The following is a 19,066-nucleotide window of genomic DNA, read 5'->3' on the forward strand; positions in this document are numbered from 1 at the left end:
CTCACTCACTCGCAGTCCATGTCCTCCAAATTATATTTCTCACAAGATTCCACAACTTTCTTTTCCTGCCTCTTCCCTACAGGCAGAGGCTAGAATCAGCCTCTCTGGTCAGCCTCATCTGAACTCCTTTCTCTGTCTTTTCTTTCCATTCGTTCATAATCAGTGCTTTTATTAACATCTCCACACTTGGACATCCTGGGTGAAATGTACTCCCTGTGGGGCTCTGACGGATACCCCATCTTCATTCATTCATTTCTATAAAGCAACTTGAGGCTTGCAACCCTGTTCACTGTTCAATTTGCCATTTTAAACCCAGCCTCATATTCCACCATCTTACAGAAACCCCCATGGCTCCACAGTCTCCCAAAAGTAAATTTAGGGGGAAAATAGCCTATGATATACAACTTGTAAAATTTTGTCTGTTGATTTCACCTTTCTGCTTTGGCTGAAGTTTCACAATGCAGGGATATCATCATCACTCTTCCAACAGGAAGAAATCTTTTTCTTCAATTCCCAGCAAACTGGAGAACTAGCAGATGAGTAGCATTGGCACTCAAAATATTTAGACACATATGAGGGCATTTCTTGCCCAAAACGACAGCTTAACTTTACTGCTACTGTTTACTGTAATCTTAGGAGGCTTGTGAATTTTTCTGACCCTTCAGCAAAGGTAAAGATCAGTCATCCGTAACTGATGTCATAAAGCAGATGTCATGAAGCAGACATCTGCAGTGGTAACGGAACAGGAAGCTTACACTCTTCCTAGCTTGGAAACAATGCTCAACAAGGGTACCTGGTAAAGACAAAGAGTTAACACTGGGAAGTGTGCTGGGGAAATGTTAATTTTGTCACACTTTCCATGCTCATGCTCAGTCCCTGGGGCAGCGTGACCAAGAGCTCTAGGAAGAGAAGGAGAATCTCTTTTCATTTACCCCCGACTCCAAACATGCATGCAAACAGATGGGTGCATCAATAGAATAAGTTCACATTCATCTACCAAAGGGTTCAATAAACTGACAATTACATGATCCTATTTGGGGTTAAAACATAGAAATTTTGGGTTCTTCCAATAATAACAACTTTGCACTAGTAGTTCACTATCTAGAGCAAATAAACTAGAGAAGCATGGTGACTATGAAATAAAAATCACAACTGAGTAAGACTTTTAGAAAGGAGACAGTATGTATTCACTGACAGCCAGATATTTCAGCAAGATGCACCAGGTAGTTGTTCTTGAGAGAATTAATAACAGATGAATCTCAGGTTCAGAAAAGGCAAAAGTAAAAACAACAAAACTGAAAGCTACAGACAACTTGGAACAAGAACGTTCCAAAAAAAATCTGGCTTCAAGATGCTCAGGAACTAGATTCCTTCCTTTTATCTCTTCTACCACCCTAATTCATGACTTTCATCTTCAAATTTGCCTCATGACTCAGTGTGAATGCTGAAGCTCCAGCCATTGTATCTACATCCCAGAAAGCAGATGAGGGAGCAGTGAGGAACAAAATGGCCTCTGTGCCAAGTGAATTAGCTCTTTCTCTGCAGTCTTCCTAAATGTCCCGTGACATTTCTACTGCAATCCTATTGAGCTTAGTTACTTGGCCCCAACTAGTTGAATGAGAGGCTAGCAACTATAGTTTGCTTGTTAAGTTTGAAACATTACCACCTCAAAACAAATTTGAATTCACTTGAGAAAGGACTTCAGGGCAGGCTCAGTGGTTCATGCTTGTAATCCCAACACTTTGGGAGGCTGAAGCGGGAGGGTCACTTGAGGCCAGGAGTTCAAGATCAGCCTGGGCAAGATGGCAAAACCCTGTCTCTACAAAAACTACAAAAAAATTAGCTGGGCGTGGTGGCAGGTACCTGTAGTCCCAGCTACTTGGGAGGCTGAGGCAGGAGAATCACTTGAGCCCAGGAGACGGAGCTTGCAGTGAGCCAAGATTGTGCCACTGTACTTCAGCCTGGGCGATGAGAGTGAAACTCTGTCTAAAAAAAAAAAAAAAAAAAAAGAGTGAGCGAGCGAGCGAGAGAATGGACTTCAGTTATCAAATGCCAGTTTCTGCTCCAAATGCCATGGAATAACCGACTTGATGAGAGCTTAGAGATGACAGCTTAGAGATTGGTCAATGAAGATTTGTGAGCCATGAACACCAGCTTCTAGAAAAGCAGTGCACACTCCTCTGCAGGCTCACTCCCAAGCAAGCCAATTGTTCACTGTGGAGTTTGGGTCTCCTGTCCCTTGCTCCCTTCTCCTCACACATCCCCAGTCACCCTGGAGGTCAGAATGTAAAATGGGTCAGCAGGGCTGCTGTCTTCGGGAGGCTCCAGGGAAATCCTTTCTTGCTTTTTTCTGACTTCCAGAGGCTGCCTGCATTCCTTGGCTCATGGCTCCTTCCTCTGTCTTCAAAACCAGGACTGTCGCTTCACTTCCCCCTTCTCTGTCTGTCTGTCTCTGCCTCTTTCTTCTCTACCTCTCCTTCTGCCTCTGTGTGTCTCGGCCTCTCTCTGCCTCTCTTTCTGCCTCTGCCTCTGTCTCCCTCTCTCTGCCTTTCTGTCTCCCATTCTCTGTCTCTCTTTGTCTCTCTTTCCCTGTGTCTCTTTGTCTCTTCCTGTCTCTCTGTCTCTCTGTCTTTGTGTTTCTCCATCTCTCGTTGTCTCTCTCTGTCTCTGTGTCTCTGTCTCTCTCTCTTTGTGTGTGTGTGTGTGTCTCTCTGTGTGTCCCTCTCTGTCTCTGTCTGTCTTTCCTTCTCTTTCTCTGTCTCTCTATCTCTGTCTCTCTCTCTCTGCTTTCTTCATCGCATGTCTTCGACTCCTCGCTGCTGCCCTCTTCCAAGGAGCTTGGTGTTACACTGAGCTCATCTGAATAATCCAGAATAATCTCCCCTCTCAAGAGCCTTAATCTGGAAAGTCCTGTTTACCATGTAATGCAAAAGATTCACAGATTCCTGAGATCAGGACATGAACATCTGGGGACAGGGGAGACCCATGTTGCAGCCCATGGCACCCACTTTAGGATTCTAAATAAAATAATAGAGTCAGCCAGGCCCAGTGGCTCACAAGTGTAGTCCCAGCTATTCAGGAGGTTGAAGTGGGAGGATAGCTTAAGCCCAGGAGTGAGCTACGACTGCACCACTGCACTTCAGCCAGGGCGACAGAGCAAGACCCTGTCTCAACATAAACACATTAATTAATTATATAGAACAGAATTTGTTTTTCTAAAAGGTATTTACTGTTTTGATGACTGTTATCTGAATGTTTCAGGTAATGGATTTTATTTTTTTTATTTATTTATTTATTTATTTATTTATTTATTTATAGAGCTGGGTTCTTGCTTTGTTGTCCAGGCTGGAGTGCAGTGGTGCAATCATAGTTCATTGCAGCAGTGACTTCCTAGGCTCAAGTGATCCTCCCACCTCAGCATCCCGAAGAGCTGGGACAACAGGTGTGCACTACCACACCCTGCTTATTTTTCAAAAAATTTTAGTAGAGATGAGGTCTGATTATGTTGCTCAGGCTGGTCTAGAACTCCTGGGCTCATGTGGTCCTTCCACCTCAACTTCCCAACGTGCTGGGATTACAAGTGTGAGCCACTGCACCTGGCCATGCTGATTTTAAAGCCTATTTAAATCTTAAAGCATTACATTGTCCTCCATTTGATGGCATAATAATATTTGTGACCATGTTCAGATGATGGTGCTTAAACATGTTGAGTGTTCAAAGAAAGAACCACTGTTGCAGACTGACACCAATGTTTAGAATGCCTTGTGGACATAAATATTACAAAGAAAAAAGAAGTAGTTTTATTTAGCCCTCAGAAGACTACTTGGTGAATAAACCAGTGACATTTCACTTTAAAGAGAAAATTAAGCAGGTAGGGTTTGCTTCAAAGTAAATGTGTGCTGAGCACAGGAGAATAAGAAGTGGAGAAACCTTGTATATGTGGAAAGGGTAAAGTTAACTCTTCGAATGTGGCTAAAATTCAAGTTAAGGAACACAGCAAGTTGTCAGAGTCATAACATGAATAATTAAGGTAATACAGATAGAGTTTTACAAATTCAGTTTGCAAAATAAATATCCAAAGAATCACTGAATAATTAGTAAGATCTATAGTTTAGCATTTAACAAAAAGGATTCACTTCAGATGCTGATCTGTGAGCCAATCTGTGTCTATTTCCATTCCTCTTTAGAGCACAGCTGTCATATATTCAGTATAATATGATAGATAGGCCAGGCATGGTGGCTCACACCTGGAATCCCAGCACTTTGGGAGGCTGAGGCGGGCAGATCACCAGAGATCAGGAGTTCAAGACCAGCCTGGCTGACATGGCGAAACCCCATCTCTCCTAAAAATACAAAAAATAATATAAGCAGCCACTTTTCCCTGGCACATGGGGTCTCCTCTCTCGGCTTTAGAGCCCCCTCCCTCTGTCTCTGTACAGGGGAGCTTCTTCCATCTTTCTTCTCCCTTCTTTCTTTCTATTAAACTCTCCGCTCCTTAAAGCCAAAAAAAAAAAAAAAAGATTTAAAAAATACAAATACAACTACAAAAAATAGCCAGGTGTGGTGACGCACGCCTGTAATCCCAGCTAATCGGGAGGCTGAGGCAGGATAATTGCTTGAACTTGAGAGGTGGAGGTTGCAGTAAACTGAGATGGTGCCACTGCACTCCAGCCTCGGCGACAGAGTGAGACTCCATCTAAAAAAAAAAAGCAAAGAAAAAAGAAAAAAAAAGAATAATGTGATAGAAAGATAGATAATAAAATAGTAGATTTACAGACGATACATGATAGGTAAGGTAAGTAGATAGATGATAGATAAAATGATAGGTTAATAGGTAATAGAATAATACAATAACAGATGATAGAGATGATATGTAGACAATACATAAAATGATAGATTGATAGGTGACAGACGTGATAGATAGCTAGATAGATGACTGACAGAAAGATAATAGATGACTGCCTGACAGATAGATGACAGACAAATAGATGACAGGTAGATAGATATGATAGGAAGATGATAAATGATAGTCAATAGATAGATATGATAGATGATAACGATAGATAGATGATAGATATAATAGATGATAGATAAATGCATATGATAGATATGATAGAAAGATGATAGATAATATAGAGAGATGATAGATAGATAGATAGATAGATAGATAGATAGATAGATAGATAGATGATAGATAGATAGATAGTACATACACACTTCCGTTTCTATGGCTACTTTTTAAATAAATGCCTAATGTTTTATATGTTGACATATAAAAGCGTGTGTTCAGCCCAACTTCCATTGTGAAAAACAGCATGTGAAATCTAACACCACTCAAAGAATTTGGTGCATTTTCTTGGCTGTAGTGCTGGCCAAGTTTGGCCCCAACTGCCTAGAGTGAGCAGCAGAATCAGGGTAGGCGGCCGGAGCAGTGTGGAGCCCCATCACCCCACTCAACAATGACACAAACATGAAGTGAGGGCTGGACTCGGGAGGTAAGAGGTTGGATATAGTGGACAGGTCACCAAGATTCAGAGTCTACCATGGAAATCAGACAGGGGGGCTTATAGTGGAATGGAGAGAGCAGGACATAGGACCAGGGTGGTGACTCAGTGGGTACACATGAATACTTATTGATGGTAGTTAGTAAAGAGGGGACATTTTTGTGGAGTCAAGATCCAAGCTGTGGGAACTCTGTCATCTGGTCCCAGAAACTGAGACCTAAAAAGGCTTTTATCTATGAAGAATTTTGACAAAGGCATACTTACTTACCTGAACAAGACAACAGCATCAAAATATAGAAGATGAGGGGCAAAAAGAGAGAACAAGGCACTGGGTTTCCCCAATATCTTCAAGGGACATTACTAAGCTCTTAAGATGAAACACATCCCATAACCCGCACCATCACCAGGAGATGGGCACTATTCTCATCTTCATCTTAACAAATAAGACAATGGAAGTTCAGAGAGATTAGAGAATTTGGCCAGGTTTCCACAAGCAATAAGCAGAAACACCATTGCTTGTAAGAACCTGATCTACAATAGTGCAAAGGCAGCCTAACACTTATTTACAGTTCAAAGGATTGTAACAAGTAGATTTTTTTTTCTGTGTTATCCCCACCCCCCTTAATATTTTCATTAGCCAGCATTTAAATTATAAGCAGAGGTCGGGTGCAGTGGCTCACGCTTGTAATCTCAGCACTCTGGGAGGCCGTGGTGGGTGGATCACTTGAGGTCAGGAGTTCGAGACCAGCCTGGCCAACATGATGAAACCCCGTCTCTACTAAAAATACAAAAATTAGCCAGGCGTGGTGACGCATCCTTGTAGTCCCAGCTACTCGGGAGGCTGAGACAGGAGAATTGCTTAAACCTGGGAAGTGGAGGTTGCAGTGAACTGAGATCGTACCACTGCACTGTAGCCTGGGCAACAGAGCCAGACTCCATCTCAAAAAAATAAAAATAAAAATAATAAAAAATAAATTATAAGCAGAATTTCCATTGCCTTTTTCTTATCTGATGTTCACGTCTTGGGTATAAGAACACTCGTATTCAAGAGCTAAATAAAGTTAGACTCATATTCAAGAGCTAAATAAAGTTAGACACAATTACAGACATTAACACTATGAAGTTCTAGGAAGGGAAACACTAGAAATAAGAGGGGTGTAACTAAAAGCAAATCAAGCCATCTGTTTTCATCTAAGTACATTCTATTCTTCATTATTTGGTTTTTGCAATCACATGACAATATTCCAGTGCACACACTGAATGTCTCTCTCCTCTCTCGTAGGCAACAAGAATGGACAAGACTTCTTAAGCTACTCAACTTCAAACTATGCACAAGTGAATTTTAAAGACACACAGAGGTATTTTACCGGCAAGGACTTGGAGTTGTGTCCTGGTAACGTCTACACATCTCGGCCAATGCAAACACATCTCAGGTGTGGCAAAAACCAGGTGCAGCCAAGTGTCTCTACCCTTCGGAGAATTGGCTCACGAAAAATGTCCACACACCAATTCCATGAAAAGTTCATAAAGTATCATTTAAAGTAACAGTGTTCAGCACATGTTTTAAAAGTTGCGAAGGAAGCAGAGGTAAAATAGAAATGGACAGAACTTGATGAAAACATAAAGTCAGTTTGGACTGCTCTCAGAAAAGGAGAACGCACTATATTTTTATTTAATAGCTGGAGCTTGGGAACCATCTGAAACTCTGGAACCACTGCCTCCATTTTCCACTCCCCTCAGCCAGGCTAGAAACAGCATTGATTATAAAAAGTAGTGAGCACGATTGCACCAAGAAAAATACGACCATTGTAGCATCTGCTGGGGTAAGGCAGAATGGAAAAATCAGAGCCATCCCATTCTCGTAAGCCAGATTCCCAAGTGCAGAGGAAAGGAGGGGTGGGGTCAGGGACTGAGATTTCCAAGCAGAGTTAACTTCTGGTCCTCATTTGAGCTGGAATGGAGGGACTTACTACTTCGAATCTCTGAGACATTATCTTTTTCCAACCCAACAGCACTGGATTCCACAAGTTATTCTAAGGATGGCTCTATGGCCAAATAAGCAAAGAAAGCAGAAAGCAGCACAATGTCTGGGGTATGGACAAGATGCCTGCATTATGCTTGGGCCACCATAACAAAGGTCCACAGACCGGGTGGCTTAAATAACAGACATTTACCCTCCCACAGTCCTGGAAGCTGGAAGTCTGAAATCAAAGTGTGGGCAGCGCTGGTTCCTCCTGAGGCCTCTCTCTTTGGCTTCTAGACATCGTCTTTTCCCTTTTCCTCATGCGATTGTTCCTCTGTGTGTGTCAGTGCCATCTCCTGTTCTTATAAGGATTCCAGTCCTGTTGGATCAAGGACCACCCTACTGACCTTATTTTACCTTCGTCACCTCTTTAAAGACCCCATCTCCAAATATAGTCACATTCTGAGGTCCTGGAGGTTAGGATTTCAACATGTGGATTTGAGGAGGATACAGTTCAGCCCATCACAGTGCCTCTTCCTGACAAAGCATGTTTCATGCTGAAATGGTATGCACAAGTCACTAGCAGCTGCTTGGCATACGTTGATGGAGAGAGAAGAAATTCAGGCACTAGCAGTAAACATCAGAACACAGAGAAAGAGAGAGCATCGCCATTGGACCGTGTTTTAAAATTTGTTTTTTATCCTCTAAATCAGAGATTGACAAACTAGGGTCCACTGGCCAAACTTGGCCCATCATCTGTTTTTGTAAATAAAGTTTTATCAGCACACAGCCACACCCATTCCTTTACATATTTTCTGTGGCTGTATTTTCAACCCAATGGCAGAGTTGAGTAGATGCTATGGAGACCAGATGATCCACTAGGCCAAAGATACTTAGCCAGTTTAAAAACAAACAAACAAACAAACAAACAAAAAACCGGTGTGCCAATTCCTGCTCTAAATGATGGGATGTGATTAGAAAGAATTTTATTTAAGAGCATGGCACACTCACATTTATAATTTTGTAATTACCCAAGCAATCCTGTAGGGATTGAACTAGAAGGAAGTGCCAGATGGAAGAAGACCTCAAGGGAGACGGGGCACAGGGATGTAAGATAGGAATTAGTGTGAGAGATAATCGTGGAAGGCTGAAATTTCCTTTAAGACCTAGATAGTAAGTTCTTCAGGGAAAGAAAATTGCAGGGCAGAGAGGAGGCAAAAACGACTTGCAAAGGTTTGCAGCCCCTGATCTGACATGTGGGCAAGAACTTTTCATGGGTGCAGAGACTATTTCTACGCAGCTTACAGACCTGGCAGGGTGAGGCACCACCACTGATCAGTGTATTAGTCTGTTCTCATGATGCTAATAAAGATATGCCCAAGACTGGGTAATTTATAAAGGAAAGAGGCTTAATTGACTCACAGTTCCACATGGCTGGGGAGGTCTCACAATCATGGCAGAAGGCGAATGAGGAACAAAGTCACATCTTATATGGTGGCAGACAAGAGAGCATGTGCAGGGGAAGTCCCCTTTATAAAACCATCAGATCTCGTGAGACTTATTCACTGTCACCAAAACAGTAAGGGAAAGATCCCCCGCCCCATGATTCAATTACTTCCCACCGGGTCCCTCCCACAATACATGGGAATTATGGGAGCTACAATTCAAGATTTGGGAGGAGACACAGCCAAACCGTATCAATCAGTAAGTGATTGATCAGAGCCCAGGGGTAGTCTCAAGAGGATGCGGTTTGCAGAGCTGATCCAGGCTGGCAGCCTGAGGGCTGGTACTGGCCTGCGGCATCAAAGAAAAGAAGACAGTCAGGTGGAGCTAGTAGACTAAGATCAAAGAGATGGGGAAGGATTATGAGGGTCTTGGGGAGAGAGGGCTAAAGCTAAAGTATTATGGTCAGATGCTGACTGCTGTGACATGTAAGATTTCAGAGATAATATAGATGTTGTGGTGATAAGAAGGACCAGGGTGAAGACATGACAGCTGTCTTTTAAGCTGTTTGAGTGAAGTTACGAGAAGATCACTGCAGGGGAGGAATTCAGCATCGGGACATTCATGTCCACCTGGGAAGTGACTTTTGTGTTCATTATATCTGGACACAGATGTAGCAATGGAGTCTTCCCAGTCTGTGAAATGGTAGGATCCTAGGTCTTGGGTCCATGATGTAACCTACAAATTGCATCTCCATGTGGTTGGGCATGAATGAGAACCTGTTTCTGATTTGCGGCTTCTATTTTTATGGTATTCAGAGTTCCAAGTTTCTTCTCAACCTTATAATTATTAATAGCTCAGGGATTATCTATGGCACTGGAGCAGATCTCATCTCCAAGTCCAAGATTATGGGGACTGGCTCACCCCAGGGGGATGAAATTAGAAGTGACTTCCCCGCCTCCTCTCCTGAGATTAAAACAAAAAAAAAATGAGGCCTGTTGGCTCACTCCTGTAATCCCAGCACTTCTGGAGGCCGAGATGGGAGGATTCCTTAAGCCCAGGAGTTTGAGACTAGCCTGGGCAACACAGTGAGATCTCATTTCTACAGTAAAAATATAAAAATTGGCTGGGTGCGGTGGCTCACACCTGTAATCCCAGCACTTTGGGAGGCCGAGGTGGGCGGATCATGAGGTCAGGAGATCCAGACCATCCTGGCTAACATGGTGAAACCCCGTCTCTACTAAAAATACAAAAAATTAGCCGGGCGTGGTGACAGGTGCCTGTAATCGCAGCTACTCGGGAGGCTAAGGCAGGAGAATGGTGTGAACCCGGGAGGCAGAGCTTGCAGTGAGCCAAGATCGCGCCACTGTACTCCAGCCCTGGCTACAGAGCGAGACTCCGTCTCAAAAAAAAATATATATATATATATGTAGATATATATATATATAAATTACCTGGGCATGTGGTGGCACATGTCTGTGGTCCCAGCTACTCAGGAGGCTGAGATGGGAGGATCCTTTGAGCCCAGGAGGTCAAGTTTGCAGTGAGTCGTGATTACACCACTGCATTCCAGCCTGGGCAACAGAGTGAGACCCTGTCTCATAAAACAATGAACTAGAAATTCTACATAGTAATAATTTTTTTGTGTATACCAAGACATAGACAGGCATCTTCACTCGATTTCCCCATCGTTCTAGCCATCTCCAAACACTCACCCCAAAAATCCAGTACCTAGTGGCCAGCAGCAGGATTCATGTCCAGTGCAGGGATTTAGGATTCTGTGTGGTAGGTCACGTAGACCCCACTGTACCCAATGAAGTGGCCAACGCTGTCTTGGGGTGGCGAGGGTTTAAATCATCCCCTGTGGGGTTACACTGTTTTCATCAGTCGGGACGTTTGTCCACCATGTTGACCTCTGCCTCCTCAGTTGGTCCTGACAGATGCTGTGATGGTCTTACTATTGACCAGGGATGTAAATGAGATACAGGAAGTCTGTGGTCAACTGAAGCTTCAGTTTTGGTCACTGTCCCAGGAGGATCCCATGGAAACAGACAAAGGAGAGAATGAGCAGAGGCTGGCCATAGGACTGTCTGTGCACCAGGGTGAGGATGGCAAGAGAAGGTCCCACAGGGAGCAGAAGACCCTTTCCCATGTTATTTGGGACCACAGAAGTCTGTGATTCTGCAGACACTTTGTTGGTGGCACTTTCTTATGGCAACCCTAGTGTTGTGGTTTGAATGTCTGTGTCCTCCCAAAATTCATGTGTTAAGCCCTAACCTTCAAGGTGATGATGGTGGAAGGTGGGGCCTTTGGGAGGTGATGAGGTCATGAGGGTGGAGACTCACAAATGGGATTAGCACCCTTATAAAAGAGACACATGGCCAGGCACGGTGGCTCAGGCCTGTAATCCCAGCACTTTGGGAGGCGGAGGCAGGTGGATCACTTGAGGTCAGGAGTTCGAGACCAGCCTGGGCAACATGGCGAAACCCCATCTCTACCAAAACTACAAAAAATTAGCCAGGCATGGTGGCACATACCTGTGGTCCTAGATACTTGGAAAGCTGAGGTGGGAGGATCACTTGGGCCCGGAAGGCAGAGGTTGCAGTGAGCTGAGATCGAGCCACTGCACTCCAGCCTGGGTGACAGAGCAAGACCCTGTCTAAAAAGAAAAAAGGAAAAAAAAATTTAAAAAAAAAGGAGACACCATGGTTCATGCCTATAATCCCAGCATTTTGAGAGGTCAAGGTGAGAGGATTGTTCGAGGCCAAAAGCTCAAGATCAGCCTGGGCAACACAGAAAGACCATGTATCTACAAAGACATTTAAAAATTAGCTGGGCATGGTGACATACACCTGCAGTCCCAGCTACTTAGGAGGCTGAGGTGGGAGGATTGCTTGAGCCCCAGAGTTCAAGGCTGCAGTGAGCTATCATCATGCCACTGCGCTCCAGCCTGGGTGACAGAGTGAGACTCTGTCTGAAAAAATTAAAAATAAAAAAATTAAAATAACCATTTTCATGTTTTTATATCAAACTTAAATATACATATAATTATATGTATTCAATATGCACTTTTAAATTTTAGCAAAATAAGCTTTTGTGTACCTTATCTGAAAAAAACCAACATTTCTTCCTCAACTCTTCTCTCCTGAAAAACAACAGTAGTAAAAATAATAAGTAGCATGTTTGCTAATTGAAAAAACTAGCACAGCAGCCAGAAGGAAGATCAGCAATGTTGACATTTAAAGGAGGACTACAATTTTAAGCAAGAGCTTGTGGTCAGTTTATTTGCATTGTTTGGCTTTTCCACTCAACATGTTCCAGAAGGTTCTCAGATTTATATTGAAGAAGAGTTTTATAAGTTGGACAGTGACGTTATTTGTTTTCGAAAAGCAGTGACACTGATGGCCTTAGAGGCTAGGTACCTTAGAAAGGATATATTTTCATGCGCATAGAAAGATTCCTCCCTCCCTCCCTCTCTCCCTTCCTTCCTTCCTTCGCTAAGAGCCATCCTTAGCTCAAGGAGAGGGAGTGCTTCCTTGCTAACAGCCTTGCAAGGCACGGGATTCTACAGGCAGGACAAGGGGCTGAACGTTTCCAGAAACCTGGTCAGATGGTTCTGCATTCTTCTAAAAGATTTGCTGAGACACATTCACTTGCTGCCCTCATGGCCAAAGATGGCATAGATCTTGTTGCCATCTTCTGTGTCTCAGCGAAATAGCCCTGAGCAAAATCGCACATTAAATCTTCTGGTTGCAGAGTTAACTCATCTGTTCTCAAACAACCTAGCTTACAGAAGTGGATGCCAATCCAAAGCATGCCCGGAGGGCACATTGGTATTCTTTAATGAGCCAACCTTCATTACATAAGACACTCAATTGTGATCATTGGTGAATTTATCAAGTTGGCAGGGCATGTTTCCACACAGTCATCCTTTTTATTCTTCAGACATCTTTACTCTTTCATCAGCCCGGAGAAACAAATGTTTAGAGACAATGATATTTTCTCAGTGTGTACTGCAGTTTACAATGCAGAACCCCTAACATAGACACTAGCTCTCATGGCCTGAATGCTTTGATTACTGTAGATGATCAATTCACAGGTATTATCAGATCTCAGAGTGAATTGTTTTTTGGTTTTTTTTGGAAGATGGGAAAGATGGATTTCACCAAGAGTCACTCTGCTCATTCCAAGACCCTCAACTCTCCGTGAAGTTCTTCATTTTTGTCTCAAGCAATTCTTTTAAGTATATGTGCTCACCCAATAAAAATCTCTGTCTTGGTGAAATTGTGGAGGTGTAAAGTGAGACAGAGAGAGAAACTCTTGTTGCCTTCTTTAAAGGATAAACATGCCTTTTTCTGATCAAACTTGAGACCCTCCAAAATTAAACTAGCTGTAAGTGTGTGACCCCAAAAGGAAAGCAAAAGGTAGAAGGAAGGAAAGAAGGAGGGAGGGAAGGAAAGAAGGAAGGAAGGAAGGAAGGAAAAGAGGGAGGCAGGGAGGGAGGGAGGGAGGGAGGGAAGGAGGGAAGGAAGGAAGGAAGGAAGGAAGGGATGTTTCTATGCACATGAAGATGTATCATTTCTAAGGTACCCAGCCTCTAAGGCCATCATTGTCGCTGAAATTTTGTTGTTGTTGTTGTTTGTTTTTGAGAGAGTTTCACTCTGTTGCACAATCACAGCTTCACTGCAGCCTCAAACTCCTGGGCTCAAGCAATCCTCCTACCTCAGCCTCCCAAGTAGCTGGGACCACAGGCGCATGCCACCATGCCCAGCTAATTAAAAAAAAAAAAAAGGTTAGAGATGGGTCTCACTATGTTGCTCAGGCTGGAGATTATTTTTTAAACCAAAAAATATGAGAAATCCTTAGTCCCCTACTTTCATTTGTATTTTGCTTCTATCTAAAAAGTACCCAAGTTGTTTAATTTCACAACCTAAAAGCACTGGAAAGCTTTAGATTGGAAATGCAGGATTTCACTTTATGGGATGGGACTAGAACATCACAAGTTCTAGTGATGACTTGAATTTTGATGCCACAGATAATCCTCTTTGTTCAAAGTGCCCTGTTTAGAAATTCATACATCAGGCAATGCAGCCCTTAAAATATGTTTTCATTGTGACAGATGTTGAGGAAGAAAAGATACAGGAAGGGAGAAAGGAAAAGAGGCAAAAAATGAGGAAAACGTTACATACGTTATAAAATATAAGAACCATAGGCTGGGTGTGGTGGCTCACACCTGTAGTCTTAGCACTTTGGGAGGCCAAGGCAGGAGGATTGCTTGAGCCCAACAGTTTGAGACCATCCTGGGCAACATAGCAAGACCCTATCTCTAATTTTTTTCATAAAAAATAAAATAAAAAATAAAAAAGAACTATGAAAAGAAGCGTTTTTTTGCCCTCAAGAAACTTGCCATCTAAATTTCCTTCTAAACCCAGATTTGCTTTAAATGACTTGTCTAAATAAACTTATCTTTCCATGTCATTTTTTATCTTGTTTTTTTTAGTTGTTGTTTGCTTACTAAACCTAAGCCTTGGGGCCAGGAGTGGTGGCTCACACCTGTAATCCCAGCACATTGGGAGGCCAAGGCAGGCGGATTACTTGAGGTCAGGAGTTTGAGACCAGCCTGGGCAACATGGTGAAACCCTGTCTCTACTAAAAATACAAAAATTAGCTGGGTGTGGTGGTGGGTGCCTATAATCCCAGCTACTGGGGAGATTGGGCAGGAGAATCACTTGAACCTGGGAGGCGGAGGTTGCAGTGAGCCGAGCTCGTACCACTGCACTCCAGCCTGGCAACAAAGTGAGACCCTGTCTCAAAAATAAATACATGAATAAAGAACCTAAGCCTTGAAGAAATAAATCTTTTAAAATTTCATTATGATTTTACTTTTGCTACCAACAACACCAGCCTTCTCTAAAAATCTAACTTGTGCTTGTCAACACTCAAAAACAACATTGGTGGAAGCCAAATGTACCTCAAAATCTGAATTTCATGCTTTTTTAGAGGAAAAAGCCTCATGAACTGTGCTAAGTATTTTGATGATCAGCCCTTCGCATGGACATCTTGTCATGAATATTTATTCATGTGACATTTTCTTTTCTTTTTTAAAGGCTAATTGATATTTTCATCTGAGCCAAACAGTAAATGTGGCATAGGGAAAGTCGTGTCTCACTATCGGATTCCTGAGTTAGTGAAAGAAAAGAGCTCTTATCTTCTAAAAGTGGAGGTGAATTATGTTTATTCTATAAAATACATAAGAAATATCAATAATGATAGATACATAAGAGTCATAATTCTCTATGGGAAGTTATTTCTATAGCGGAGTAAGAAAAATCTACTGAACCTCCCTCTCTGCCACCACAAATAAACTTCCACGTCCCCAGGGAAAACCTTGTTACGTGGTATACACTGCCCTCTTGTGCAGACTGTTTAAACAGAAAAGATCTCACGCACCTATTACATAAAACATTTTTTAAAGCTCTGCATAAAGGAGGAAGACAACTAAATCTGCCAAGGTTTCTTGTTGATTTATTATAGCTGTTTCATAATCCACAAAGCCATAGTCAGCAATACCCGCAAACATTCTGTATACAAACGACTAGCTAGGTTTACAGTTCAAATGACTATAAAGTAAATTGTTTCTGTTTCCAAGAATTAAGCAACCATGGAATTTTTTTAAATGTTCCAATTCGCAATGTTCAAATCTATGTGGTCCACTTATCTTTTAAGCGTTTTGCAAGATGCACCAGCACCACGTATAATATGATTCACCAGCCACAAGAGAACCAGTCATGCCTGAGATTTCTAGAAAATTTTACAATGGTTAAAAATGTCTCCACTGGGGCGTTTGTGTTGGTTTTCCTGAAAGGCATGGGATGGTCGTGCAGCCGATTCTCATAACGTTGGGATTGCTTGCTTTCTCTCTCTCTCTCTCGCTCTCTCTCTCTCTCTCTCTCCAGGGTCTCCGTCTGCAAAACAATGGAGCAGGGTTTTCCTGGCTTCTTCTGCTTGGCGCCACTTTTCTTTTCTTTTTAATTCCCAGGTCCACAAACAATTTTTAGAGCTGAAAGAAAAGGTATGTGGCAATACTTAATTGCTGGACCCATGAAGCCAGGAGGATCTGAGACTCACTCCGAGAGCCAGGGACTTTCCAATGCGTTGGGAAGGAGCCTCTGCAGGAAGCTCGGCATGGGGAAAAGCTGTACCGGCTGCAAATCGTCCCTTCTGGTTCCGGCGAGTGACAGCAGAGGGTGACATAGATGCTCACATTGTCAGTGGTCCTTGCTGTGTTCATCTGACCCTGCGGTGCTCCACACAGGCAACTATGTCCCCAGGGACACTCGACAATGTCTGGAGACAGCTTTGGGTGTCACAACCAGGGTGGTTGGTGCTCCGGGCATCTGGTGGGTGGAGCCCAGGGACACTGCTCAACACCCTGCGGTGCACAGGACACCCCACCCCAGAGGATCATCCATCCAGCCTTAAATGCCCACACTTTGAGAAGGACTGTACTAGAGGATTGATCTGTAGCATTCTAATCCTTATCAGAATCCCAACCTGCATGGTGTCAAGGGAGAAAAACGTGTGTCTCTATTCACGAGAGAAAGAAAAGCTGAGTATCAGACAGGACTGGGGTATGAGGAAGCAGGTGAAGTGGAGCTTCAGAAGAGTGGCCCCATGGGCTTTTGAGAGGACTTCTCTGTTGGGTCGTCTAAATCTTCACCCCAAACTCCCCAGTCAGTGTGTGGTGGATTCATGTGAAACAAAAAGAGACCAATCGATTTATCTTCATCACCTAAGAGGCCATTCATTATGAAGTAGGAGACCCAACTTGACTCCGGAGGCAGGGACTTAGACTTTGGACCACACTGAAGACTAGCTGAAATAGGGAAGTGGCAATAGCAATAGCTCCTCTCCATAAGACATGCCCACCAGTGCCATGTCAGTTTACTGTTACCATAGCAATGCCTGGAAGTTAGCGCCCCTTTCTGTGGTTCTTTTTCTCGAAATCTCTGCATAATCTGCCCCTTAATTTGCATGCCATTAGAAGTGGGTACACATATGACTCCAGCACTGCCTCTGAGCTGCTGCTCTGGACGCACTGCCTATTGGGTAGCCCTGCTCTGCCAGGAGCAGGACCTCTGCTGCTGCTGCTGTGCACTGCCACTTCAGTGAAAGTGGGGATGGCTCACGCCTGTAATCCCAGGACTTTGGGAGGCTGAGGTGGGTGGATCACTTGAGGTCAGGAGTTCGAGACCAGCCTGGTCAACATGGTGAAATCTCATCTCTACTAAAAATACAAAAATTAGCCAGGTGTGGTCATGTGCACCTGTAGTCCCAGCTACCAGGAGGCTGAGGCAGGAGAATCACTTGAACCCTGGAGGTGGAGGTTGCAGTGAGCCGAGATCACGCCACTGCTCTGCAAGCTGCTAACACCACGGGCTCACCCTGAAATTTTTTCCTGGGTGAAGCCAAGAACCCTCCCAAGCTAAGCCCCCAGTTTGGGGGCTCACCTGCCCTGCATCAATTAGACAACCAAAGTCTGAGTCAAGGACTCTCTGAATGGGATAACACATAGGTCCCTATGACAGCGAGGAAACTTCTAGAATTGCCTGGGGCTAAGGGTTTCCCCAGGATGTGGGACCTTCAGCTTTAAAACCACAAAAGTCCTGGGCAAACTGTAACAGACAGCCAATAAGCACAGTTATTCTCCAGCCTGGCTCCAGAGGTCTTCGCTAGGCAGCAATTTAATTTTTAATATGGAAAATATGGCTAAAACTTATTTTTATAGTATTTTCGGAAACAGGGCATCATTATCTCACATTGCAAATTTAAATCCCAATAGATATTAGACCTTCAAAAAATAAGAATAAGGAGAATTTGCTTAAAATTGCAAATAGAGGAATGCTGTCATGAACTTCCTACTTTGTATCTGTCATAATTCTGAATCTAAATCACAATTAGCCTGCAACTGACACTGTATTTTTAATAGTCACTGAAATTTGCAATACTTGCACAGAGTATAGTCAAAGAATTTCAACCAAATCCTTTCTGTTGATCCAACAAAATAAAATGTATACAGATATGAAGGGCATTTGAGAATGGTGAACAAGTATACTTGGCGTGGCTGGAGCAGTGGCTCACAACTTTAATCCCAGCCCTTTGGGAAGTTGAGGTAGGAGGATGACTTGAACCCAGGAGTTCAAGACAAGCATGGGCAACAGAGCAAGACCCTATCTCTAAAAATATTTTAAAAATTAGCCAAGCCTGGTGGTATCCACCTGTAGTCCCAGCTACGCAGGGGGCTTAGGTAAGAGGATCGCTTGAACTCAGGAGGTGGAGGCTGCAGTGAGCTATGATTGCACCAATGCGCTCCAGCTTGGGTGACAGAGTGAGACCCCGTCTCTAAAAAAAATAAACTTAGGAAAATAAAATAAATAATAAAAAATGCACTCCAGCTTGGGTGACAGAATGAGACCCTGTCTCTAAAAAAATAAAATTAGGAAGATAAAATTAAATTTAAAAATAAAAAAGATACTTGGTGAATTTCTCCTCCACAGGGGAGCTGGCTCCCAGAAGGAAAGAAAGGCCATCCACATTCTACAGATGAACAAGTTCACTCCTCACTGAATCCTGTGCATTCGCTTCTCAGATCATCGCAGGGTCTCCTTGACTGGAAAGTCAGAAAAAAACGTGGCCATAACTACCACCATCAAAACCAGGAATACACTCCTTGCATTTAGGATTAGACGCAGGTTTTGTGGGAGCTGAAGCTTACAAAACTTCAGAAGTCATCTTTCAGAAAATGAATTTGAATGTATCTTACTTTGGGGGTTTTACAAAACTGTACAACCATGTGCAATGAATTGAATGCTTGTGTCTCCCACAATTCCTATGCTGAAATCCTCACCCCCAAGATGATGGTGTCAGGGGGTGAGGCCCTTGGGAGGTGATGAGGTCATGAGGGTGGAGCCTCCTGAATGGGATAGATGAGAGATCAATATATACATAGACACAGTTAGGAAGAGATGTCACTTAATAACATGCAAAAGTATCAAAATACAATCGCAAATATATAATATTCATAAAATAAAACATATATGCTTACTTTTCAAAAAATACACTATGATTAAACCAGTCATAAAATCAACAACATTCT

General features: G+C 43.1%; 2 protein-coding genes across 2 annotated transcripts in view; both read right to left on the bottom strand.

Moving 5' to 3' along the window:
- The window catches only part of LOC134738995 (uncharacterized), a 52,636-nt gene that overhangs the window by 9,804 nt on the left and 23,766 nt on the right, over positions 1–19,066 (bottom strand). Inside the window, exon 3 of the mRNA XM_063660081.1 lies at positions 1,864–1,986. The gene's annotated coding sequence lies outside the window, so the exon portion shown is untranslated. The remainder of the gene's footprint in view (positions 1–1,863; positions 1,987–19,066) is intronic.
- Positions 15,895–19,066, bottom strand: part of LOC129025077 (cAMP-dependent protein kinase catalytic subunit PRKX-like) — a 306,342-nt gene continuing 303,170 nt past the window's right edge. Inside the window, exon 17 of the mRNA XM_063660078.1 lies at positions 15,895–15,970. The gene's annotated coding sequence lies outside the window, so the exon portion shown is untranslated. The remainder of the gene's footprint in view (positions 15,971–19,066) is intronic.

Source organism: Pongo pygmaeus, chromosome X, assembly GCF_028885625.2.
Source record: "Pongo pygmaeus isolate AG05252 chromosome X, NHGRI_mPonPyg2-v2.0_pri, whole genome shotgun sequence".
Classification (NCBI taxonomy): Eukaryota; Metazoa; Chordata; class Mammalia; order Primates; family Hominidae; genus Pongo; species Pongo pygmaeus.